The sequence below is a fragment of the Arachis ipaensis genome, chromosome B09, assembly GCF_000816755.2.
Source record: "Arachis ipaensis cultivar K30076 chromosome B09, Araip1.1, whole genome shotgun sequence".
NCBI lineage: Eukaryota > Viridiplantae > Streptophyta > Magnoliopsida > Fabales > Fabaceae > Arachis > Arachis ipaensis.
This window is the reverse complement of record NC_029793.2, coordinates 62543193-62571032: the sequence shown is the minus strand read 5'-3', so window position 1 is coordinate 62571032 and position 27840 is coordinate 62543193.

Below are 27840 nucleotides of genomic sequence, written 5' to 3'. Positions count from 1 at the left end.
TGTTCATTTATAAAATTAAAAAAATATTATAGTAAAAATCATAAAAAATATCCAAAAAAAATATTTGGAAAATATTGAAAAAAACGAGTATAATACCTACAATAAAAAAAAAACTTAAAAATGAAATTACAACAAATAATAAAAAAATAAAAATCATGAGTAATAAGTATTTTTAAAAAAAATAATAAAAATAATTATGTTTAAAGAAAAAACATCTTGAAAAGAAATAAAAAAATAAACTAAAATATATTAAAAATAACAACTAAGAAAGCATGACTATGAAAAAGATTAGATATGAGAATTTTGATAATTATTCTTCGTGTCTCTTCTTATAGATAAGAATAAAGGATAACGTTGGTAAAAAAAATAAATTTCTTCAATCACTTCTCCAATCATAACTATTGAACTTTAAGGATACAATTTGTTTCTCTAGGTAAACGGGAGTTGAAACATAGAATCACATTTGTGTTTGGGAAAAAAAATAGCCAAACAAAAAGTTGAGGCATTCAAGAAAATTAAAACGTGTGGTTTATAACTCAAAAAGCGAAACCAAACACACCCTTAATTGCCATGCGACGCGATAAATAGTATTGTTGGGTACGTATATAACAAGTATATATCTATCTATTTATAATTATAAAGAATCCTAGTCAAACAATGTTCATCTGCTAGAATCTTTGGCGCTAACATCTTTTCCACTACTGGTGCTTCTACGAGCACTTCCCATGTTGACGCGTGGCACAGGTCGCAAGAGTCTCCATTCCATTTTCATGAGTTGAGCCTAAATGCCAAGAGTTTTTTTTACCCACTATAATAAAGGTAGTGATGGTTTTGGCAATCCTAAAATATCCTTCTTTTATTCAATGGGTTGAAAGAGTGAAGCTGCAGCAATCCTAAAACAGGATTGAGCATTTGAACGCAACTTGAATGTTCAAAATAAAGCTGTAGCAATTTAAACGCAATCTTATATTTTGAAATCAAGATTTGGTCGATAAAATTTTTCATTTGAAGTTATAGCTTAGTCCATAAATTTAAACTCTGGTTTAGGAATTACTGAATAAATATAAATTCTTTTCATGATCTCTCTCTCTCTCTCTCTCTCTCTCCATAGTTTTTAGAATTGAATCGGACTAAATTGGCCAACTCGACTAAAAAATTGGTAAACTAATAGCCTGGCCAGTTTGGTACATGACAAAGACCATTTCTGCTTTTAACCTGTTGAAAATTGGTTAACAGTGGTTAAACTAATGAGCCTTGTTTCCTATTGTACCGGATAGAGGCAGCCCCTGTTGAGAAATATAATTTGATAGACTTGGACGAGGTCGAGGAGGTTGTAGTCGAGTTCTTCCGAGAGGCTTGGGGACGGGCTCCAAACCTTGACACTAAAAAGTTCATTCTCAGAACTCCAAGTTATATCCGTACCAGGTTAGGTAGTCTTTACTACTATTTTATAGACAACTGCTCATTTTCCCGACTTGTTTGTTGATGTCTCTTATTCTTTTTTGCAGAAAAATAAAAAGTGTTTCCAAGGCTTACCATAAGGTTTAAAAGGCCAAAAGGAACGCCTGAGCTTGGGCTGCTCAGTTGGAAGAGAGTGCGAAGTTGGATACTCCTTCCCCGACCAAGTCTGATTCGGGTACTTCTTCTCAGAGCAGGCCGGTAAACCCTCTTCCTCTTCCTCTTCCTCCTCCTCCTCTTTCTCTAGTCCTTACTCCTCCAGTTCCTCCTTTCTCGGAACCAAGTTCTAAGAAGAAGAAGACTTCGAAATCTGGCGCCCTTAATATCTATGATGCTGGATTTGATGGGGGTGAACTTTTGTGAGATACACATTCTTCCTCATAGCTTTATTGCTAGGGATGATGCTTCTATCAAAAATCACCTCCAGGTCTTAATTCGTGGGGAAATCTGAACTGCTGGGGTATGCTCCACTTTGCTGAAAGAGTTGGAGAAGACTCCTTTGAATGCTACTCAGCATTCTTTGGAGGCCCTTCTGACCGAGGTGGCCACTCTTCGAGAGGTAGAGAATGGGGTTGGAGGAAGAAAATGTAAGTTTGGAAGCCAAGCTTTTTAAAGCTCGTGATCGAGAAAGGCAATCTGCGACTTTTTGTGCTCTAGCTGAGGGGTTATTGAAGAAGGCTGAGGAGAATTATGTTAGAATTTTTATGGAGAACTTGGAGTTGAAGAAGAAGATGGAGCTATTTAGGGAGGACTATGTTGACTTGGAGGAGTCAGTCGTTGAGGGTACAAAGGAGGTGTTTAAGATTTTAAAGAATCAAGTTTGGGTAATTGCTCCCGACTTAGATTTGCCTCCTCTGCATCCTGACAAGATTGTAGTCGATGGGAAGATTGTCTCTCCGTCCCGCTATCCTACTGACTCTGAGCTCAACACTGCTGGACAACGCTTGGTTGAGTCTCCTCCCCAAGAAGTCGTCGCTCTTGAGGAAGTGGTGCCGAGTACCTCTCAGGCAGAAGTTGCCCCATTCGAGGAGAGCCTTCCGACTCCCTCTACTGAACCTGACTCTTCTACAGCCGAAGACCAAAATGCTCTAATTGGCCCCGTTTAAGATTTTGATTAAGGACCGACTTGTGGGTCCTTTTATAAACATTTCTATTGTGATTGACTCCGGTCCTTTGAAAAGGATCTTAACAACTTTATTTTGTTATCGTTTTGTGGATATTAGTCCTTTTTTATAGGACTTCAACGATTTTTTCTTTTTGCTATGAGTAGTTATAATTACCTTGAAAAGATTACATATTTGAACTTTCCTTTTGTCTTAGGATTTCACTATGTTTGCTTTCATAGTATAAGCCGGTCAGTTCATCTATTGACGAGCTGTTTTAGTGATTGTATATGAGGCCTTTGTGGAAGCTTTTCAAAAAATTATCCTTTATCTTAGGATTTACAAAAAATATTTTTCCATTACTTAGTGCGAATGACCAGTTTATTGGGTCATTTTTATAATTTAAGTTATTTTTGCGATGCATTTTATTCTGCTCGGATGGTTTCCGACTTATAAGTCGTTTGGTTCTGAGTTTATACGATCGTTATTTATAACCTCTTTATACCGACTTGTACCTGGTCGCTTTATCTTGCCGACCATGTAGGTCGGACAACAGATTTTTGTGCTTTTTTTAGTTTAAGTCAATGCGTATCGTAGAAAACAGTAATGGAATAAATGGAAAGAGACATTATTATTGATGAAGTCTAGTTTACAAAAAGTGTTTTGCTACTAAGGGGATAACCTTTTTGCCTTTGTCCCTGCTTTGATGCCTCGCTAAAACTCCCTTCAGAAAAAATCCATCTCGGAAAAAAATCATGAAGTTGGGAAAAAGAGTACCTCAGGGAGCGAGGTGCGCTTCTAGCTATAATATCTCTTCAAATTGCATGCATGCCACGACCTTTGGAGCTCGACTCCATTCAAGTCGGACACTTTGTAATAGCCTTTTCCGAAGACTTCGGTTACCTTGAAAGGTCCCTTCCAGTTTGCAGTGAGCTTTCCTTCGCCTGACTTTTTTACCCTGATGTCATTTCTTATCAGGACCAAGTCATCCGTGGCGAAGTTTCTTCGTACGATCTTTTTGTTATATCTGGCCGACATCCTTTGCTTCAGCGCTGCTTCTCTTATCTGGGCTTGTTCTCGGACTTCTGGGAGGAGTTCGAGTTCTTCTCTTATCTCAGACTTTGTTGGCTGCTTCGGCCTGTTCATTAGCTTGGGGATGTTCTACCGATGTGAACTTCAGCTTGATCTTTGTAAGACCCAGAACTTTTGAATTGTCTTATTATGAATTAATTTTAAATCATATATTTATCTACAGTTGAATTTCAGAAATCATGTTATTAAAGATTATTCAGGTAAATTTTCAAATAATTGAATTTGAAATAAATTAAGATCCTTATTCAATTTTATAATTATTGAGTTATTTCCTATATTTAAATTATAACGTTAGTAGTTATGAAATAATGAGAATTTTATATGATTTAATTTAAATTGTTAATATTTTTATAATTCAATACTTAAAGTTTTAGAAATAAAGGAAATTAATCTTATTATCTTATAATTTTGATTAAAGTATTTGATTTTAAATTTAATAGTATTTTAGGATAACAAATGATATTTTAAAGTAATTTTTAAGGATTTTAATTAGAGTTCAAATTAATATTTTATGTCCCAATTTTATTAATTTACTACTCTACCCTCCAATTTTACCAAATTACCTACATTAGCCATAAAATCCCTAATTTCCACTTTTTTTCCCAAAATTAAACCCTAACCCTAATTTTTCCCACTCACACTGTTCCTCACTCAACACACACAACACAATAAGCAGCAGCAACACTGCAATAAGAAAGATAAAGAAGCATAAAGGGAAGAGAGGAGAGGGCTCTGCATAAAGGAGGGGAGGGGAGAGTGAGGATGGCGCCGGCAGGCATCACTGCCACCGCGCCGTCGTGTAACATAGAGAAAGGAGAGGGAGAGCCGATGAAGGAGAAGAAAGAGAAGGCCGCACTGCCACCGCCATCCCTGCGCCGCCACCCTTCTGTTCGTCCACGAGCTGCTGCCAGCACCGCGCGAGGAGGAGCGTCGCTGTCCTGTGGAGCCCGTGTCGTCGCCGTTCAGCTCACTGCCGGAGTAGAGATGCATGAGGGAGGAAGACACCACGAGGAGCATCGCGCCGCTGCCACTGTCCGTGCCGTCTTCGTCGTTGGCGATCCCCTTCGTCGTTGTCGTTGTTGACGAGCCCAGCCGCCACCATCACATGCTCCAATGCCATTGATGGTGGTCAGCCGCCGATCTAGTCTGAAGGAGAAGGAACGCGAACAGAGGAGAAGATGGGGAGCCACCGCCGCTGTTGCTGAACCCCCAGTGCTTCATGTCACCTCTGCCGTCCGAAACCTCGTTGCCGTCGCCGGAAAATTCTGCCAGTAAGGATTTTAAAGTTTTGGTTTCTGTTCTTTTGGATTCCGAAAAGGTTTTTAACACCGCGTGGTTGTTACAATCGCCGTCATCGGTGTTTTGCTCATGACTGTCACTTGGGGTTATTGTTGGAGCTATTGCCGGGTCGATTCGGAATCGCAGCTGCTTCATTTTGTTATTTCAATAAGTAATTATGTTTTGAAAAGCCTCGCATTAGTATTATGTTGTGTTTAGTTAATGAATATGAGTTTTGGTAACGTGGGGTCAAGTCCTGATTATTATATGTTGTGATAAGAGTCGTTGTGTTTCGAGTTTCGATAATCGAGGTAAGGGCTTTTCTAAAATCTCAATTTTTTTAATTTGAAATTGTTATAAATGGATATCGATGTGAGAAATATACTTTTTAGTGATTGTACAAGTCTTATGTATTGTCTGGCTATTTTGGATGAATATGATTATATGTTTGATTGGATTATTGTTTGGGTGTGATAAATGGATTGTTGCTGAACTGTTTCTTTAAAGTTTTGGAAATGAGTTTAATCAGTTGATAATGATTTGAGCTTGAGATGATTTCCTTGAGATATGAAAATGAGGTGAATGTTGGATTCAGCTTGCTTTTGAACTGATTTTGGGTTTTGGACCATTGAAAAGGATCGTGGAATGGTTTGATTGGAACCCAAAAAGGGTGACAAAGTCAAAGTTTTAGGGGAGGTGCTGCCAAAATTTCTATAAAAGTCTTAGACTTTGTTTTGAAAAGTTATTTAGAAAGGCTTGCATTGGAGAAATTGTATTATTTGATTTATTAATAAAATAGTTACGTTTTTGAGTTTAATTTATTTAAGAAAACTATATGTCTTGAGTTCGATTTATTTAGAAAGGAATTACTTTACCATTTTGAATCACTGAAGAAAAGTATTATTTTTTAATATTGATTTTTAATATAAAATGGGCTTATGCTTTTAGTTAGACTTAAAGATTTCGTTTAGAGGAGATTTTAGTGATTTTAAAAGAAATTGGACTTTTGATTGAATAATTGTGTTTGTGACATTTTGGAAGAAGTCAGAGAATTGGTTTTAAGAAGGAACCTGAAAGTGGTTTTTTGATTTGGCCTAGTTGCTGAATAGTTTGGAAGTTTTAGAATGATGTTGTGGAAATGTAGCTTGTTTTGAAAGAGGAAATTTCTTTTGAGAAAGATGGCTTATTAGCTAGAAGTGATTTGAGAAATGTGGATTTTTTGAAGTTAAGACTGGGATGAATTGAATTTGATTTCAAAGAAAAGTGATTTGAGAAAAGTGATTTATGGCTTGAATGATGATTTTATGAGTTTTATGATGCTAGATGGTGGAAGTTTTATTATGTTATGAGCCGAAATGGCTATATATGATAATGAATTATGGCTGACTGTGGAATATGTTATGAGCCGGATGGCTGAGTATGAATATGGATGATTATTGAGTTGATAAAGTGATTGTTGCACTTCCAATTATCTGAGATATGAGTTTCCCTGGGTAAAAGCAGTGGCTAGCCACCACGTGCTCCAGGTTGAGACTTGATACTCTGCTGACCCTATGTCGTAAGTGTGGCCAGACACTGTGAAAGTTCCGGATGAGCTCGCCCCTGTGGATAAACACCAGTGTGGGTGTTGTGTGATTATGATTATGATTGTGAATAACTTGAGTCGGAGATGCACGACAGAGGGATAGTCCAATGGTTAGCTTTCAGTCCAATGGTTCATCATATGCATCTATGTGACATTGTTTGGGTGTGCATATTGTACTTGGTTTAACTATGTGATTAATTGTGTTTAACTATTAATTGTTCTACTTAATGTAACTGCTTGTTTGTGCTTGAGATTTCCTACTTGTGTTTGTGACTGAAACTCTGTTGGATTTTGATGGATTGGTTGTAGATTGAATTTTTTGGGCCTAGGGCCGTGACTGATTATGAGATGGGCCGAAGGCCATGTTTGGTTTGTGTTTTTGGCTTAGAAAGGTATGAAAAACTAAACTGGTTCAGCATAGACTTAATGAACCTATGTTTGGAACAGCTTGGTCATTCATACTGTCTAGGAAAGACTTTTAGCAAGGCTTTCAGACTTTTGAAGAATTAACAGTTTTCTCTTCCAGAAAGAATTTCGGAATTTTGATATTAAATCTTTGGTTTTGAAAAGATGCATAAGGCGGTTATTAATCATTGTAACGGTTTTATTTTCACGTATCCTATTATAGTAATTCTCAAATACCCTCTACTGAGAACCCTTTCGAGGACGATGTTCTCACTCCCCTACAGGTCTTTTCTCTTTTCAGGTTATAGACAACGAGGTTCGGAAGGGCTTATTTTCTTTTCTGTTTAGACGATTGATACGTGAAAATTAGATTTCACACGTATGAACTACCGGCAAGTATACCGGGTCACATCAAGTAATAAAACTCACTAAGAGTGAGGTCGATCCCACAAGGATTGATGGATCAAGCAACTTTAGTGAGGTGATTAGTCTAGTTAAGCGAATATTGATGAATTGAGTGAAATTTGATTAACAGAATGTAAATTGCAGGGAATTTAAATAGCTGAACGTAAATTGACAGAAACTTAAATGGCAAGAAACTTAAATTGCATGAAAAGTAAATTGCTGGAAATGTAAATGAGAATTGGGTGCTGGAAAGTTAAAGGAAGCAGTAAATTCAGAGCAATCAAATGAGACTCAAGGCAATCAAAGTGAGAAATAACACAAAGAAAGACTCATTAAGGATTGGAGGTATCATAATCCACAATGACTCAAATGGGTCTCAACTTCCTTCTCAATCATATGAGTAGATCTATGGCAGATTAAAATTGATTGGACCCTAATCCCTTGGCAATCCAATCTCTCTAATCACAATCAATATTGCCAATTCCTTGATCCAATTGTCATGAGAAGAGGTTAAGTGCATGTCTCTCATCTATAAGCCACACAAATTCTCAAGATCCCAATTCCTCCCGAATAGTATTGATCAAGAGAGTTGTGAGAGATAGAGCTTCAGTTCTAATTCCCATGATTCCCCTTCTGAGGCTCACATGGAAATTCAATGGATCCAAACCCCCTTCCGGAGTGAGTGGATCAAATCAAAACAGAAGTTATCTCTTAGCTACCCCAGCAGATTGAGAGGAAGAAGATTTTCATTCAATTAATATGAATTATAATAGAGCTCCTCCCCCTAATGAAGTTGGGGTTTAATTGATCATCGCTCTAAGAACACCTGCAGAAAATTGAATTGCATGAAAGTAAATCAAGCTCAAGAGGAACGGAAATGTGAAAGTGCAGAAAAATCCTAAGCTAAACTGAATTCAATACAACTGAAATGTAAAAGTGCAGAAAAATAAAAGTGTATCAAACTAAAATCCTAAGCTAAACTCTCTGGAGTCTCTAATCCTCCAAGAGAGCTCTGGAGTCTCTAATCCTCCAGCCTCTACTCCTACTCCTACTCCTACTGTACTTCCAACACTCCTTTTCTTCCTCTCTAAACTATGAAACTAAAGCCTTTATATAGGCTTTTCTAAATTACAAATTAAAACGAAATTAAAAATAAATTACAATCAAATGAAAATTAACTATTCTAGATTATTTTTGTGGCCTTGATTGGTTGACAATTGTGGGCTTGCTTGCTTGAATTACAACCAAATGAAAATTAATATTGCCTAAATTAGGTTCCAAAAAGTTAGAAAGAGAATTTGAGGATTTAAAGGTGAAAAAGTGAAAAACCGGTTGAAAAAGTGAAAAAGTGCCCAAATTAGGTTGAACCGGTTCAAGTCTGCCTGGTATCGCATGAGAAAAAGTGAAAACCGGCAAAAACCTTAGAAAAACATTAGAAATGGGAAACCGGGCGTTACTTTTTAAGGTTTGGCCCGAAGTTGGGCCAAACGGGCTAAAAATGCTAACGGGTTGTACCGGGCCCAAGCCCAACATATAAAAGGGTTTATTAAGTGAACCAACTCACCACACAACACTCATAACACACACACATCAGAAATAAGAAAAGAAGGAGAGAAGAGATTGAGCACTGTTCATCTCAAACTTCCAAAGCTCATATCTTGAGCTACAGAGCTCCGATCGCCGCACCGTTTGTGGCTACGTGTTTCTCGTGAAGATCTCTACAAAACCCATACAAGAAACTGGGGAGGTAACCACGAAATCCCTTCTATTATTCTCTCCAAAGTTTCTGTTCCTAGGGCTTTGGGATTAAATGAATTTTTGTGATTTTGGATGTTTAGGTTTGCTCTAAGCCTTGCTTAGCCTTGGGTTTTGACATCCAAATCTGTTGGAAGAGGTAAGAGCCATTAAACGCTTGTGAATTTATGTATAATTGGAACCCTAGGATGATTTAAGGTGATTTGTATGCATATAGTTTGATTATTGTGGCTTTGGGAGCTTTTGGAACCTAATTGTGCTTATTGGAGTGGAATTGAAAGTTTGGATTGTGTTGGAAAGCATAGCTTGTGCTCGTTTGGGTTTTGGTGCATAAAGGGAATCGGCCAAGGTATGTGATGAGGCAGAAATTAGCCGGTGAAGAGATTAATATAAGAAATTCGTTGCAAGTACAGTTCTTAACCAGCAAAAATCTGCTTATCAATTTAGAAAGAGTTGTCACGAAATTAGAATGAAAATACTGGGAGTAAGAATCCCAGGTCGTCTCCTAACGAGTTGACAAAAGAGTGCTATCTTATTAATCAGGAGTTTTCCGAGAAATTTTGATAGTTGAAGAACAGAAAAATAAAGGATTGTGGATTAAAGCGATGTAAATTAAAAAAGATTTATGTATTCAGAATAAACAGCCTTGACCGGGGAAATGATTAATTGGAAGTTCTATCCTTGTTGGAATTCTCTCAAGTGTAGTATCAAGAGGTTGTTGTTTTCACTTAGTTAACCCTTACTAAATAAGAAAAAGTCAAGTGATTGAGCTAACTCTTATTCACAAGTCCTAATCCTCTCTCTTGGGAAGGATTAGCGTTAGTGCCTAGAGAGTTAGCCAACAACTTCTAATTTAACTAATCATTTGAGCATTCTAACTCAAGGGTCTCCTTTTAATCAACCCCCAAGTCAAGTTGGGAGTCTACTCCATCGACATGAATATAACGTTCACAGAAATATAAGAGGAAGACATGATAAATTAAATAAAATAGGAATTAAAAATTAATTAAAAGTAAAAATAGTTCCTTGCATTAATAAATCCCAAAATGCAACATCCTTATTTGAACAGGGTTAATAAGTAATCAAAAGAGTAAAGGAATAAGAAAACAAACTAGAATAATAGCAACTTCAACGGAGGTAATGACTCTTCTCAATATCCACAGCAAAAGCATCAAAACTAGAAATCTATGAATATAAAGGAAACCTAGAGGAAGTAGTAATTTTCTCTCTAAGATTCAAAACTAAAACTAAAAACTATGAGAATGTGAATGTGTTCTCAGTCTCTGCTTGTCTCCTGGCTTTAGTCTGTGTTTCTGGGCCAAAAACTGGGTCCAAACTCGGCCCAAAATCGCCCCCAGCATTTTATGCGATTTCTGCAGGTAGCGCATATCACGCATACGCGTCAGTTACGCATGTGAATCATTTGGCAATTTTTCTTGTGATGGGTGGAAATTAAGATTTCCACACAAAACTCTCCGGCAAGTGTACCAGGTTGCATCAAGTAGTAAAACTCACTTAGAGTGAGGTCGATCCCACAGGATTGATGGATTAAGCAACTTTAGTGGGTGATCAGTTTAGTCAAGCTAACATTGGTGAATTTGATGAAATTGAAGCAACAGAAAGTAAATTGCAGGAATTATAAAGTGCAGAAAGTAAATTGACTGAAAATTAAAGAAAAAGGAATATAAATTGCAGTAAATGTAAATCAGCAGAATGTAGATTGAACAAAAGCTTAAAGAGCAAGAAAAGTAAATTGCAGCAAAATGTAAAGGGGGTTGGGTGCTAGAAATTAAAGAAAGCAGTATAGCAAGCAATTGAAGAGATCTTGAGAATAAGTGACTAGAAATTTAAATTGCAGGAAGAGTAAATTCAGATCACAGCAAGAATTGTAAAATGCAGAACAATTGCAAAATCTTAAACTTGCAGGAAGAGTAAATCATTTTGAATCAAGAACAAAAATGTAAAAATTGCAGAGAAGTAGGAGTGCAGAAGAGTAAATAAGCAAGAAGACATAGATCGATTCTGAAATCTCAAAGAGAAATTAACAATTTCAATGAAATAGCAAAACAGAAAGAAAGCCAAGAGCTCAATTGCTCTCTCGATCAAAACAAAAAGGAAATTGGCAGAGGAAAGAAAATGAAACAGAAAGAAAAGAAAACCCAGATCTGATTTCCAATTCTCAAGTTCAAAAAGGAAAAATTAAACAAGAGCTCTCTATTCTACTCCTAATGCTCTCTAGCAGAGCCAGCCTCCTCAATGAAATGAAATTGATGCCTTTATATAGGCTTTACAAAATGAAAATGAAATTGAAATTGAAAATATATCACAATTAAATAAAATTCCTAATCTAACTAATCCTTGTGCCTTTGAGTGATGTCAATTGGGCTTTGCTTGCTTTGGATTTGAAGGAGAGTGGATCCGAATGCATTTGGTGACTTGGGTCTGTAAAGAATTGGATCCAAGATGGCACTTGATGGCATGGGTTAGGAGTGGCTTGGTGACACTCCCAAGGGAGCGCTCCGTTTGAAAAAGTGAACGTTGCATTCACTTGCCTTGTGTCAATTTTGGTGCGCGCTTTGGCCTCTCCACTAGCGCTCACAATTTGAGCGCTGCGTTGCCTTTTTGAGTGCTACTTCCCCCATTGGATGCAAATTTAATGCGCATGGGGCAGCTCGTAGCTCCGTTTGCAACTTTGAGCGCTACTCCTTTGCCTTCCTTGCCTAGCCTTGCTTCATTGGTAAACATGCCCAAAAATGCTTGATTTAGTGAGCGTAACGCTCATTTTAATGAGCGCTCTCTTTGAACGCTTGCTGCCCAACTTATAGTAATACCAATTACTTAGCTTGATTTGCCAATTGGACATTACAAATAAAGGGCTCATTCATGCTTCCATTGGTTTTATTAATTAAATGATTTATGCATGCATTCATTTGTTTAATTAATTAAATGCTAATGCATTAATCGTTAAAGCATGATATGTTCTTTGGCCAATTGGCTTTAACGGCATTAATAATGAAATGCATGCTTTAATTTATTTCATTGCATTATTGATTGAATGTTTTATGCGTGCATGCTTTTATTGGTTTTAATAATAATGCCAATGCATTAACGTTGCTTTCATTCAAATTAAATGCATGCATGCTTTATAAATTTTATGATGCATGCATAAGGCATTAATGCATGCCATGGCTTCATGGTCATGGACCACGCTTTTAAAAACGTGGCCTAAGGTTTCAAAGCGTGCTCAATCTTCAAAGCGTGCCCAAAATTCCTCTTTTCTTCTTTTTAGCTTATTTTGTGCTTTTTTTGTTTCTTTTTCTTCTTATTTCCTACAAAGTTTATAAAATTAAAAGATCAAAGAAATATACCATTTAAGCACAAAAGAATGCAATATTTAAGCACTAATCATCAATTTCTTGTATGAAAAAGCATAGAAAAACATGACATGATGACATGTCATCACAACACCAAACTTAAACCTTGCTTGTCCCCAAGCAAGAAAAGAATCATGTAGTACATTTTGACAAACCAAGGTGAGAAGAATAGCAACTCAATGTTCATGGTTGGCTAGTTTTCTATGCATGCTACAATCACAAAAGAAATGTAAATGATTGATGCTTCTATCTAGCTCATATTATGAAATCTTTTCCTTTTATTTCTTCCTTGAAACAAGCTTTTTATTTTCTTATTAGCTTCTACTTTTGGGTGCTTTGCCCCATGAATTGATAACAAAGCTACGACTTCTAAATGCTTTCAAGTATTACCACTTGATACATAAGCACCACAAGCATTTAATTAGAGGACTTCTTTAAGCTCATTTATTTCTTTTCTTAACTCTCTAATCATTGATGCTCAGAGCCTTGAGCTTTGAGCGAGTGCATTTGCACTTGAGCCTAACCTTGACTCTAAGTGTTTTATTTTCAAGCTTTTTGCTCGATACATAAACACCACAAGTACTTAACAATTGAATTGTCATTGGTACTCAGAGCCTTCAGCTTTCTCATTCTTTCCCCTTTTCTTTCTTGCCTCAATTTGCAATTGCTTCTTCAAGGTTTTCATGATTTCAAAAGATTTCACAAAATGTCCTAGATGAAAACTTCAATTAAATAAGATCCAATGCAATTGAGCAACAATTAACTATACTAGCCTTCCAATACTTGTATGCACATGCTAAGTTCTTCTTTAATTCCTTGTTTGTTTATGATCATGATACTTTATTGCTTTGAACTTTACAAAACTCAAGTTGGTAGTCATAATGGCACAGCAACATGTTGCAAATCAAAATTCAAGCTATGCTTATTCATACCACACATGCATATAGAGAAGATAAAGACAATCATGAAATTTAAAGTGCTGGAAACAAATGAGAGGAAAAAGAACTTTACAACCTTGTAATTCACCTTCTCTACTGTTATCCTTTTCCTTCTATTCTTCCCTTTCCCTTGCCAAACTCAGAATGCTTGCTCATCCTCAAGCAACAATTAGAACAATGGCTATGGGGCTAACATGGATCATGAATGTCTTACACAATGAAATGTTAGTAACACATATGTTTTAAGCAAGCAGAATTAAAGATAACAATCAAGGCACAGGAAAGAGAGACATTGTGATTGCAAACATAAGAGAGTGTGCATGATTCATGGCATAAAAGATAAGTGGCACACCAAACTTAGTGTGACACTTTTAATTGGAATTGATGCAAGTATCTAGTAACGATTGGAACCAAATTTTGTTGCATAGCAACACCAAACTTAGAATGCAATCATATGTCAATTTATTTGAATTAAAACTAAGCAAATGAAACTGTTATATGTTAAGTACAATCACCAAGCTAAGAATCTGTCAGGAATAAGGATCTCTTGGTGATGTATTAACAAAAACAGCTAATAGAAGAAAGAATTAAAAACAAGGGAATGACCAAAATAAAGAGAATAGTAAAATTTCTAACTAAAAGAAAGATAACACCACAAAGGGCATTATGATTATACAGACAAGTGGTGTTGCTTAATGAATTGCATAGAGAATTAAGTGGCACACCAAACTTAGAATCTTAGTGTGACACTTTCATTTTTGATGCAATCATCTAGAAAGATTTGAAAACAAATTGTTACAGGGCAACACCAAACTTAGGATGTAATCATATGCCAATTTATTGAAATTTAAACAAAGCAAAGAAAGAAAATTAACCAAGTAGAGAAATGAAATGTTACCTAAGGTTGGGTTGCCTCCCAAAAAGCTCTCTTTTAGTGTCATTATCTTGACATGTTGTTCTTCACTTTCTTCCTCTTCTTCCAGTTTGTTAAGAGGAATGACCTCAAGGGAGGAGAAGAACCAGCTAGTGTCCCCTTTCTTGGTTTCCTCTCAGCAAGCTTCCTTTGGTAAGTTGCTTGATTGAGCTTGCTTGCTGGTGGTTCAAGGATTGGATTGGTGCTCTTGTTAGTTGCCTTCACTTCTTTAGATTCAAGACTTAGTTACTGTGTGATTATTGGAGTGTTTTCTTCATCAAGAGCCTTTTGAATTGGTGGTTCAATGATCCCTTCATCTATGTAATTCCCTGCTTCACTTGAGTTTGGATTTTGTTGATTGTCCTCCTCACTTTCTTATTCTTCCACTTCCTCTTTTACATTCAACATTTGTGTTAATAACACTTTTATAGAAGAGGTTTGTTGTTCTTCCCATGATTTCTTCATTTCCTCTTCATATCTTTCAATCACAGATTCAAGTGTTGAGCATCTTTGGTTCAGGGAAGTTTGTGAGGGTTGTGAGTTTTCATGTTTCCTTGTCATCTCAAGTGGCTTCCTTGGATATGCAGGTTTAGGTTCAAATATTTCCACCACCTGTTCCTTCTTCACTGAGAATTCACTTGACACAGTAGCTTTTTCCTCTTGCTCTTCTACTTCCTCCTTCACATCCACCCAGTGGTCTTCATCTTCCTTGCTTAGCAGTTCTGAGTGTTTCCTTATTTTGTCCAAGTGCTCATCCATCATATTGCAGAGGGTTTCTTGTTCTTTCCAAGAGTCTATGGATGTTTGTACGTATTGTTCAAATGCTAACAATGGTGAATTGGATGAAATTGAAGCAACAGAAAGTAAATTGCAGGAATTATAAAGTGCAGAAAGTAAATTGACTGAAACTTAAAGAACAAGGAATGTAAATTACAGTAAATGTAAATTAGCAGAATGTAGATTGAACAAAAGCTTAAAAAGCAAGAAAAGTAAATTGCAGCAAAATGTAAAGGGGGCTGGGTGCAAGAAATTAAGGAAAGCAGTAAAGCAAGCAATTGAAGAGATCTTGAGAATAAGTGACTGGAAATTTAAATTGCAGGAAGAGTAAATTCAGATCACACCAAGAATTGTAAAATGCAGAACAATTACAGAATCTTAAACTTGTAGGAAGAGTAAATCAAATTGAATCAAGAATAGAAATATAAAAATTACAGAGAAGTAGAAGTGCAGAAGAGTAAATCAGCAAGAAGACTTAGATTGATTCTGAAATCTCAAAAGAGAAATTAACAATTTCAATGAAAAAGCAAAAACAGAAAGAAAGCCAAGAGCTCAATTGCTCTCTCAATCAAAACAGAAAGAAAATTTGCAGAGGAAGGAAAATAAAACAGAAAGAAAAGAAAACCCATATCTGATTTCCAATTCTCAAGTTCAAAAAGGAAAAATTAAACAAGAGCTCTCTATTCTACTCCTAATGCTCTCTAGCAGAGCCAGTGGTGCACGAAATTGTGATTCACACTTTTCACAACTCCGGTGCAACTAACCAGCAAGTGCACTGGGTCGTCCAAGTAATAAACCTTACGTGAGTAAGGGTCGATCCCACGGAGATTGTCGGCTTGAAGCAAGCTACGGTCATCCCTGTAAATCTCAGTCAGGCAGATTCAAATGGTTATGAGGTTTTGATAATTAAAATATAAATAAAAACATAAAATAAGATAAAGTTACTTATGTAATTCACTGGTGGGAATTTCAGATAAGCGTATGGAGATGCTTTGTTGCTTCTGAACCTCTGCTTTCCTATTGCCTTCTTCCAACCGTGCGTTACCTCCTTCCATGGCAAGCTGTAAGATCCTCTCAGTGAAAATGGTCCTCTACCGTTTCTGCACGGCTAATCAACTGTCAGGTTTCTCGTCTCGGATGAAAAATACCAGGTACAGCTACCGCATGGCTAATCATCTGTTGGTTCCCGCTAGCATTGATGACAAGTCATCTTAGCCTAGTTTCACTAGCCTTTTTCTTTTGTTTTCAATTGAATTATGTACTTTCTTGAGCCATAAGCAAGCCAATTGGGTAGATTTTCATGCTTCCTTTGATTTAATCAACCATGTATGAATTCATGCTATTTCATGAGGTTTTATGCTATAATTGTCACATATTATGAAAGAATGAATATCTCATGGTTTTTTGAGCATAGCTTTGATGTGTTTGGTTGATTAATGATAGGTGAAGAAAGCTTCCTGTACAACAAAAGCAATTTTCTTCTGATTTCCTCTCAAAGCCTATTAACTGTTTGACACATTGTGTCAACTAATCCTCTGACTACATTCTGGCATGAGAATATCCAATTTTCATTTGGATCATTTGTGATTGTGCAGGCCATGGAGGAAAGGAATCCTACAGCAAGAAGAGAAAAGCTGAGGCACTATGATTTTCAGCCTCCATGATCAAAGAATGAAGGATGTCAAGCTAGTGACAATAAAAGAGCGCTTGTTGGGAGGCAACCCAACCTGAGGTAACTTTCTTTTCATAACTAGTTCAATAAAAAGGTTACTTAGTTTTATCTATATTGCAAGAAGCTAAGTTTGGTGTTGCACACCAAAACAATCTAAGGGAGAATGAAGGATTCTATGTTTGGTGTTCCACCAAAATTTTATCATAAAACACATTCTCACCTTCTGCATAATGCTAGCTTCAAGCAGTTAGATAAACTAGTCAACTATTTTGCTATTCTTTAGTTTTCAGTGTTGTCACTTTTGAAAAAGAAAAAAAAAAGAGTTTCACACATGGTTAATCTGATGCATGAGAACCATTGGCAAGGTACTAAGTTTGGTGTTCCCACATCAAAGTAAGTACAAAAGCCCACAAATAAATCATGCATGCTAACCATTTTTCAAGTGCTTGGGGAACAAGCAACTTTCAATATCATTGCAGAGGTCCATACAAGTTTTTGGAAGGATTAAGCATCATCAACCAAAGAGATGAAAGAGGAATGTGTGGATCAGTGATGATGATGATGAGGAGTAAAGCAAGCGAACTCCAAAAGGTTGTATTGTTAAGTGATTATCTTACATCAAACACTGCTATGATTGAGAGTGGTTTTGTTTCCCTGATTATCTGTCTGTTTAGTATAATTTTTTTTCTGTAATTCAATAATTAAGATGCTTGATTATTCACAACACTACACTTTTCAAACTTGTTTGCACTCAATACTTCAAAATTGTATCACATGAAAGTTCTTTGAAAAGAAGGATTGAGGAATTAAACAATTTTGAGGAAAGCAAAAGATTAGGAGAAGTGGTGGTTCTAGTTGTATGATTATGTATTGAGGCTGCATGCTTGTGAAAACTTGCATGGGAGCTCATAGGCAGGACATGAAGTTCAAAGAAGTATTGAAAGAACCTCTGAGCATAATTCATTTCTTGCTTGGGGACAAGCAAGCTTTAAGTTTGGTGTTGTGATGACAAGTCATCTTAGCCTAGTTTCACTAGCCTTTTTCTTTTGTTTTCAATTGAATTATGCACTTTCTTGAGCCATAAGCAAGCCAATTGGGTAGATTTTCATGCTTCCTTTGATTTAATCAGCTATGTATGAATTCATGCTATTTCATGAGGTTTTATGCTATAATTGTCACATATTATGAAAGAATGAATATCTCATGGTTTTGAGCATAGCTTTGATGTGTTTGGTTGATTAATGATAGGTGAAGAAAGCTTGGAGAAAGGTTGAAGCAAGGAGGAATGGCTAGGAGGAAGAGAGGACAAAAAGTTTGAGGAAAAGTTTGCCTCAAACTTTAGCTCAAACTTTTGGAATAAGTGAAAATGAACCAGGGAGCAAAAAGCTGGACCAAAAGTTTGCCTCAAACTTTTGTCTAAACTTTTGGGCAAAAAGCTGGAGCAAAAGTTTGCCTCAAACTTTTTGGCAAACTTTTGGCATCACAAATCAACACCCTGGAGAGCAAAAGTTTGCGCCAACGTTAGCCTCAAACTTTTTGGCAAACGTTGGCGCATGAACAACACACCCTGGAGAGCAAAAGTTTGCGCCAACGTTAGCCTCTAACTTTTTGGCTAAGGTTGGCGCCATGAGTGTGCAAGGGGAGGCCAACGTTGGAGCAAAAGTTTGACCCCAAACTTTTGCCCCAACGTTGGTATCAGCAAAAGAGGGTGGCTGATGTGAAAAGTTGGAGTAAAAGTTTGCCTCAAACTTTTACTCAAGCTTTCATGATTCCAAACCCGGTTCAATTCGGTTCTTCTCCAAACTCCAAGAGCAATCAACCAAGGCCTCTATCAACCCAATTCCATCAAGAGCAAAGGCCCAATTGAAGGCTTGAAGACCATTTGAAGAAAGTGTATAAATAGCATAGGATTTAAGTTTTCGGGGGGCTTCCCTTTTAGTTTTCATAGAGCTTTCTTTTCGGGTTTGATTGGGGATTTCAATCTCATCCTGAGACCTCTCTGTTTCTTTACTGCACAATTGAATTTAAATTTCTGTTAATTGCTTCTTCATCTACTTTCTCTGCAATTTACATTTCTTTTGCAATTGTTCTTGTTGGATCTAGGAAGGCATTGAGATCTAGACTTGATTATCTAGTCTCTTGGGTCCTGAGATCTGAATTCCAATTTTACATCCTCTGTTTAATATTTTTCAATCTCATTTACATTTCTGTTTATAGATCCGATTCAATCCAAGTGATCTTCTACTTCTCTGCTTGTTGAAATTTTACTTTTCCTTGTTTAATTCCTGCAAATCCAATTCCCAATTCCCTTTACAGTTCAAGCCATTTACATTTCTTGCACTTTAAGATTCTGCAATTTACATTTCTTGCATTCTAAGTTTCTGCCATTTAATTTCTTGTTCTTTAAGATTCAGCACTTTACAATTCAGTTCTCTTTACTTTCATGCAATTTACCCATTCCCTTTACTTTCCATGCAATTTAAATTTTGTTAATCACAAATCTCTCAACCAAATCTTGATTCGCTTGACTAAATCAACCACTAAACTAAAATTGATCAATCCTTCAATCCCTGTGGGATCGACCTCACTCTCGTGAGTTATTATTACTTGATGCGACCCGGTGCACTTGCCGGTTAGATTTGTGTGTTTGGAATTCGTTTTCCAAAAATACACATCAAGCATCGGAATAGGATCCATTGATCCTTTTGCACACTGTCACTTGCACCCAACATTCTCAGGTTTGAAGCTCGTCATAGTCATTCCTTCCCGGATCCTACTCGGAATACCACAAACAAGGTTTAGACTTTCCGGATCCCAGGAATGCTGCCAATAATTCTAGCCTATATCACGAAGATACTAATCTCACAGACTCGGTTCGTGTATTAGATATCCAAGAGAATATACTCCGGCTGTCGTCCAATGACTACGTTGAACATCATGTAGACCGCTTGTGGTTGTCAGGCACGCGGATCTTGGCTAAGCGAGTAACGAAGATTGGGTGATTGTCACGGGTCACCCCTTCATTCTGACTTAACTGAATTAAGCACAAGAGTATATCTTGAAGAAGAAGTAGGTGTGAATTGAATAGAAAAATAGTAGTAATTGCATTAATTCATGAAGAACAGCAGAGCTCTACACCTTAATATATGGGGTGCAGAAACTCCACCGTAGAAAATACATAAGTGAAAGGTCTAGGCATAGCCGTGAGGCCAGCCTCCAAACGTGTACAATACTATGATGAACTAAACAAAAGCTCTCAAAAACTCTTAAATAAATCTCTAAAAGTAGTTTTTATACTAAACTAGTAACTAGGGTTTACAGAAAATGAGTAACTAAGTGCAGATAATGCAGAAATCCACTTCTGGGGCCCACTTGGTGTGTGCTTGGGCTGAGTATTGAAGCTTTTTCGTGCTTAGGCTGTTTCTGGAGTTAAACGCCAGCTTTGATGCCAGTTTGGGCGTTTAACTCTAATTTTGGTGCCAGTTTGGGCGTTTTACGCCAAGATGTTTTAGGCTGACATTGAACGCCAGTTTGGGCCATCAAATCTTAGAAAAAGTATGACTATTATATATTGCGGGAAAGCCCAGGATGTCTACTTTCCAACGCAATTGAGAGCGTGCAAATTGGGCTTCTATACCTCCAGAAAATCTACTTCGAGTGCAGGGAGGTAAGAATCCAACAGCATCTGTAGTCTTTTTTCAGCCTCTGAATCAGATTTTTGCTCAGGTCCCTCAATTTCAGCCAGAAAATACCTGAAATCACAGAAAAACACACAAACTCATAGTACAGTCCAGAAATGTGATTTTTGAATAAAAACTAATAAAAATATAATAAAAAGTAATTAAAACATACTAGAAACTATGTAAAAACAATGCCAAAAAGGGTATAAATTATCCGCTCATCACAACACCAAACTTAAATTGTTGCTTGTCCCCAAGCAACTAAAAACAAAATAGGATAAAAAGAAGAGAATATACAATGAATTCCAAATATCAATGAAGCTCATTTCCAATTAGATGAGCGGGGCTAGTAGCTTTTCTGCTTCTGAACAGTTTTGGCATCTCACTTTATCCTTTGAAGTTCAGAATGGTTGGCATCTATAAGAACTCAGCATTCATATAGTGTTATTGATTCTCCTATTTCAATATGTTGATTCTTGAACACAGCTACTTTATGAGTCTTGGTCGTGACCCTAAGCATTTTGTTTTCCAGTATTACCACCGGATACATAAATGCCACGGACACATAACTGGGTAAACCTTTTCAGATTGTGACTCAGCTTTGCTAGAGGCCCCAGTTAGAGGTGACCAGAGCTCTTAAGCACACTCTTTTTGCTTTGGACCATGACTTTAACCGCTCAGTCTCAAGCTTTCACTTGACACCTTCACGCCACAAGCACATGGTTAGGGACAACTTGGTTTAGCCACTTAGGCCAGGATTTTATTCCTTTCGGCCCTCCTATCCATTGATGCTCAAAGCCTTGTATCCTTTTTATTTTACCCTTGCCTTTTGGTTTAAAGGGTTATTGGCTTTTTCTGCTTGCTTTTTCTTTTTTTTTCTTTTTCTCTTTTTTTTCACCTCTTTTCTTTTTTTTTTCCGTAAGCCTTGCTTTTCACTGCTTTTTCTTGCTTCAAGAATCAATTTTATGATTTTTCAGATTATCAAATAACATTTTTCCTTTTTCATTATTCTTTCAAGAGCCAACAATTTTAACATTCATAATCAACAAATTCAAAAATATGCACTGTTCAAGCATTCATTCAGAAAACAAAAAGTATTGCCACCACATCAAAATAATTAGATTATTTTCAAGATATAATTCGAAATTCATGTACTTCTTTTTCTTTTGCAATTAAAAATATTTTTCATTTAAGAAGGGTGAAGGATTCATAGGACATTCATAGCTTTAAGACATAGACACTAGACACTAATGATCATGTAATAAAGACACAAAAATAGGTAAAACATAAAGCATAGGAACTGAAAAACAGGAAAGTAAGAACAAGAAAATTAAAGAACGGGTCCACCTTAGTGATGGCGGCTAGTTCTTCCTCTTGAAGATCCTATGGAGTGCTTGAGCTCCTCTATGTCTCTTCCTTGCCTTTGTTACTCCTCTCTCATGGCTCTTTGGTCTTCTCTAATTTCATGGAGGATGATAGAATGCTCTTGGTGCTCCATCCTTAGTTGCCCCATGTTGGAACTCAATTCTCCTAAGGAGGTGTTAATTTGCTCCCAATAGTTTTGTGGAGGAAAGTGCATCCCTTGAGGCATCTCAGGGATTTCATGATGAGGAACTTCCTCATGCTCTTGTTGAGGTCCATGAGTGGGCTCTCTTGTTTGCTCCATCCTTTTCTTAAATTAAACAAGAGCTCTCTATTCTACTCCTAATGCTCTCTAGCAGAGCCAGCCTCCCCAATCAAATGAAATTGATGCCTTTATATAGGCTTTACAAAATGAAAATAAAATTGAAATTGAAAACAAATTACAATTAAATGAAATTCCTAATCTAACTGATCCTTGTGCCTTTGAGTGATGTCAATTGGGCTTTGCTTGCTTTGGATTTGAATGAGAGTGGATCCGGATGCATTTGGTGACTTGGGTCTATAAAGAATTGGATCCAAGATGGCACTTGATAGCATGGGTTAGGAGTGGCTTGGTGACACTCCCAGGGGAGCGCTCCATTTGGAAAAGTGAACGTTGCATTCACTTGCCTTGTGTCAATTTTGGTGCGCGCTTTGGCCTCTCCACTAGCGCTCACAATTTGAGTGATGCGTTGCCTTTTTGAGCGCTACTTCCCCTATTGGATGCAAATTTGGGGCGCATGGGGCAGCTCGTAGCGCTCCGTTTGCAACTTTGAGCGCTACTCCTTTGCCTTCCTTGCCTAGCCTTGCTTCATTGGCAAACATGCCCGAAAATGCTTGATTTAGTGAGCGTAACGCTCTTTTTAATGAGCGCTCTCTTTGAACGCTTGCTGCCCAACTTATAAAAATACCAATTACTTAGCTTGATATGCCAATTGGACATTACAAATAAAGCGCTGATTCATGCTTCCATTGGTTTTATTAATTAAATGATTCATGCATGCATTCATTTGTTTAATTAATTAAATGCTAATGCATTAATCGTTAAAGCATGATATGTTCTTTGGAGAATTGGATTTAATGGCATTAATAATGAAATGCATGCTTTAATTTATTTCATTGCAATATTGATTGAATGTTTTATGCGTGCATGCTTTTATTGGTTTTAATAATAATGCCAATGCATTAACGTTGCTTTCATTCAAATTAAATGCATGCATGCTTTATAAATTTTATGATGCATGCATAAGGCATTAATGCATGCCATGGCTTCATGGTCATGCATGCGCGTCACTGCTCGCTGGTTGTCTCCTTTATTTCTTGTGCTCCTTCCATTTATGCAAGCTTCCTCCCCATCCTCTAAGCCATTCCTGCCCTATAAAGCCTGAAAACACTTAACGCACAGATCACGGCATCGAATGGTATAAAGGGGGATTAAAAATATGCAATTTAAAGGCTTAGGAAGCGAGTTTTCAATTATAGAACAAAACTAGGAAGGAATTGTAACATCATGCAAATTGTATGAATAAGTGTGCAAAGGCTTGATAAAAACCACTCAAATCAGCACAAGATAAACCATAAAATAGTGGTTTATCAATCTCCCCACACTTAAAGATTAGCATGTCTTCATGCTAAGCTCAAGGAGACAAAAGAATGAATAGGGGGAAGTAAGACGCATGAGATGCAACCTATGAATGCAACTATATGCTGAGATGATTCTGTCTACTTGGTTAAAAGTAAACAAGTTCTTTAAGACAAACATAAACCAGATCCCACTAATTCAAATCATACAATAAAAGACAAGTAAACTTGTAAGAAGATAGCTCATGAAAGCAGGGAACATAGAATCAAGCATTGAACCCTCACTGGTAGTGTATATGCACTCTAATCGCTCAGGTGTCTAGGGTTAATCACTCTACTCTTCTCCAATCATGCTTTCTAAACTTTGTTCATCAACTAACCAATCAACAAAAATTTAGTATACCAAGGCAAACATCATGAGGTCTTTTCAGGGTTGTAATGGGGCTAAGGTAAGAGTGAGGATATATGTATGGCCAAGTGAGCTATAATATGAATCTTTGACTAACCTAAGCTCTTACCTAACACACTGATAAACCACTATTTTATGATTCATCTTATGCTCATTTGAGTGGCTTTTATCAAGTCTTTACTCACTTATTCATATAATTTTCATGATTTTTACAAATCCTTCCTAATTCTGTGATATAGTGGAAAACATGTTTCCTAGGCCTTAAAACTATTAATTTTAATTATCCTTTATTACCATTCGATGCCGTGATCTGTGTGTTAAGTATTTTCAGATTTTATAGGGCAGGAATGACTTAGAGGATGGAAAGGAAACATGCAAAAGTGGAAGGAACGAGAAAAATGAAGTATTTGAGAAACGAGCAACGACGCGCACGCGATTCTAGCGCAAAACACGAGCGACGCGTACGCGTGACTGATGCGTACACGTGATAAGGAAAATTACCAAATGACGTGCACGTGTGACCTACGCGCACGCGTGACAGACGCCACGTGCAGGAAGTTGCAGAATTCGCCCCCAGCGATTTTTCGGCTCCTTTTCGGCCCAAACCCAAGCCCGGAAACATAGAATAGAGACTGTAGAATGGGGATATCACATTCATTCATAAACAGACATTGATAATTCACATAATTTTAGGTTTTAGATGTAGTTTTCCAGAGAGAGGGGCTCTCTCCTCTCTCTTAGGTTTTAGGATTTACGATTTCTCTTAGGTTAGGTTTACTTCTTCTCAATTCCAGGTTTAATGTTCCTTTAATTTAGTTTCTCTTCTACTTTTATTTATTCTAGTACCTTGGTTTATCTATTTCACTTGTTAATTACTTATTTTCCCAATTTGGTTTATGAACTCCATGTTAGATTTGATTTCTTATTTAATGCAATTTGAGGTATTTCATATTAAGGATTTTAATTTAGCTTTTTACATTCTTAGCTTTGGTTGAGTAATTAGTGACACTTGAGTTATCAAACTCCTTTGTTGATTGATAATTGGAATTTGCTGGTTGATTTGGATCCCTCTAAAGCTAGTCTTTCCTTAGGAGTTGACTAGGACTTGAGAAATCCCATTGACTAGTCCACTTGACTTTTCTTTATTTAGTAAGGGTTAACAAAGTGGGAGCAATAATCAATTCTTACCATAATTGATAAGGATAACTAGGATGGGATTTCCAGTTCTTATACCTTGCAAGGGTTTTCATGATTATTAATTTACTTTCTTGCCAATTTATTTTCTTGTTCCTTATTTCAAAAACCCAAAAAAATACTTTTCTCATAACCAATAACAAATACACCTCCCTGCAATTTCTTGAGAGATGACCCGAGGTTTGAATACTTTGGTTATCAATTTTATTAGGGGTTTGTTACTTGTGACAACCAAACTTTTGTACGAAAGGATTCTTGCTGGTTTAGAAACTATACTTGCAACGGGAATTTATTTGTGAATTTCATTACCGGCAAAAATCCGTTCATCACACACACACACACACACACACACACACTCTATGTAGTTCCAAAATCATGCCTAGCTATCCATAATTCCCACTTTTGCATCACATACTCATCTACCAAATTTTTCTTTAATTTTATCACATATGCATTGATCTTTCATTAAACTTAACATTGGGGTAATTTTGTCCCCTTATTTATTTATTTGTTTATTTATTTGAATATTTTTGATTTTTTTTAGAGTAAAAATATAAAAGTAAACATAACATATCAATGCACATGGATTTTTAATTTTTCTGGTCTCACATGAATAGGTACCCAAATTCCCAATATCTTGTCAACAAAATTCAACACTTTCCTATCAACCCAAGTTCCCATGGTTCCCCACACTTAATTGATACACAATCTCTACCTTAAGCTAACCAAAGATTCAGGTAATTAATTGTTTTTCCACTTAAGGTTAGTGATGTGATAAAATATAGAACAGATGTGGATTAAAAGGCTCAAGGTGGCTAACAAAGGTGATTGAAAGGGTAGGCTATTTGGGATAAGTGAGCTAATAACAAATAATGGCCTCAATCATATGCAAGCATGTAAATACACTAAACAATGGACATATGGAATGGAACAAAGCACAAATTGCAATAATAGAGAAGAAACACACAAGAATAAAATATTATGGTTAAATGATGTAACCATGTAATTAAGCTCAAATCTCACAAAATTGGTGAAATGCTATAAAATAGGGTCTTGAAAGGAAACTCATTACTTTAACCATGCAAAACATACATGCAAACAATTATTATCATACAATCTATCCTATCTAATAAAAGAAAAAGTCAAATGTTGGTATTAAGAGAGAAAAGTTATCTCCGGAAGTCAAGGACTGACCTCCCCACACTTAAGGCTTAGCACGGTCCTCCGTGCCATCAGTAAGGAGCAAGGGAGGGCTAGAAGCGTCGCCTCCAGGGTCCAGTTCGCCTTGGCTACCTGTGCTACTGGATGAAGGGGAATCTGGGGTGTCCTTTGGTTCTGGAGGTGGGTGTGTACCAACTATGAGGTCCTTCAGGTAGTTATATTGATGCTTGTTACGGCACTTGATGCGTGGAAAAAGTTAGACCAATTAAGAGATTATAATATAATAGAACAGCGTTGCAAGTATAGCTCTTAACCAGCGAAAATTCGCCTCATCAATTTAGAAAGGTTGTCACAAAAAGTTTAGAATAAAAATATTGGGAGTATGAGTCCCAAGTTGTCTCTCAACGAGTTGCTAGAAAGGATGCTAATTTATTAATCAGGAGTTTTCGAGAGATTTTTGAGAGTTGAATAACAGAAAATAGACAATTGTAATTTAGTGCAACGAAAATTAAAAAGAATTTATATTATTGAAAATAAAAAGCCTTGAATGGGGGAATGATTAATTGGAAGTTCTATCCTTGTTGAAATTTTCTCAAGTGTAGTATAAAGAGGTTGTTATTTTCACTTAGTTAACCCTTACTAAATAAAGAAAAGTCAAGTGATTGAGCTAACTTTTATTCGTAAATCCTAGTCCTCTCCCTTAGGAAGGTCTAGCGTTAGTAAATATAGAATTAGCCAAGAACTTCCAATTTAACTAATTACTTGAGCATTCCAACTCAAGTGTCTCCTCTTAATCAACCCCCATGTCAAGTATGGAATCTACTCTATTGACATGGATACCATCTTCGTTATTGGGAGTTTGGAATAGAAAAGAGACATAATAATTTAAATAAAATAGAGATTAAAAATTAATTAAAAGTAAAAGTAATCCTTTGCATTAACAATCCATGAAAATAATCCAATTACCACTTTAAACAAGAATTAAGAATATGGAATAATTAAAAGAGCAAGTAAGGAAACAAACTAGAATAGTATCTTCAACGGAGGTGATGACTCTTCAATATCCAAAAGCAAAAGCAATAAACTATGAAACTATGAATGTAAACAAAACCTAAAGGAAGAGTAGTTTCTCTCTAGATTCAAATCTAAAAACCTAAAAACTATCCTAATGAGAATATCTCAGTTTGTGTTAAGTCTCTGCACGTTCCCTGGCTTTATTATGTGTTTCTGGGCCGAAAACTGGGTCAAAACGTGGCCCGAAATCGCCCCCAGCATTTTCTGTTAATTCTACAGATCGCGCAGGTCACGGGTACGCGTCAGTCATGCGTGCGCGTGATTTGGCAAATTTTCTTGTCACGCGTACGCGTTGTCCACGCGTGCGCGTCGGTGCTCGCTGGTCATCTCCTTAGTTTCTTGTATTCCTTCCATTTTTGCAAGCTTCCTCTCTGATTTCTATGTCATTCCTGCCCTATAAAGCCTGAAACACTTAACACACGGATCATGGCATCGAATGGTATAAAGGAGAATTAAAATATACTAATTAAAGATCTCTAGGAAGCAAGTTTTCAATTATAAAACAATACTAGGAAGGGATTGTAAAATCATGCAAATCATATGAATAAGTGGGTGAATACTTGATAAAAACCACTCAATTAAACA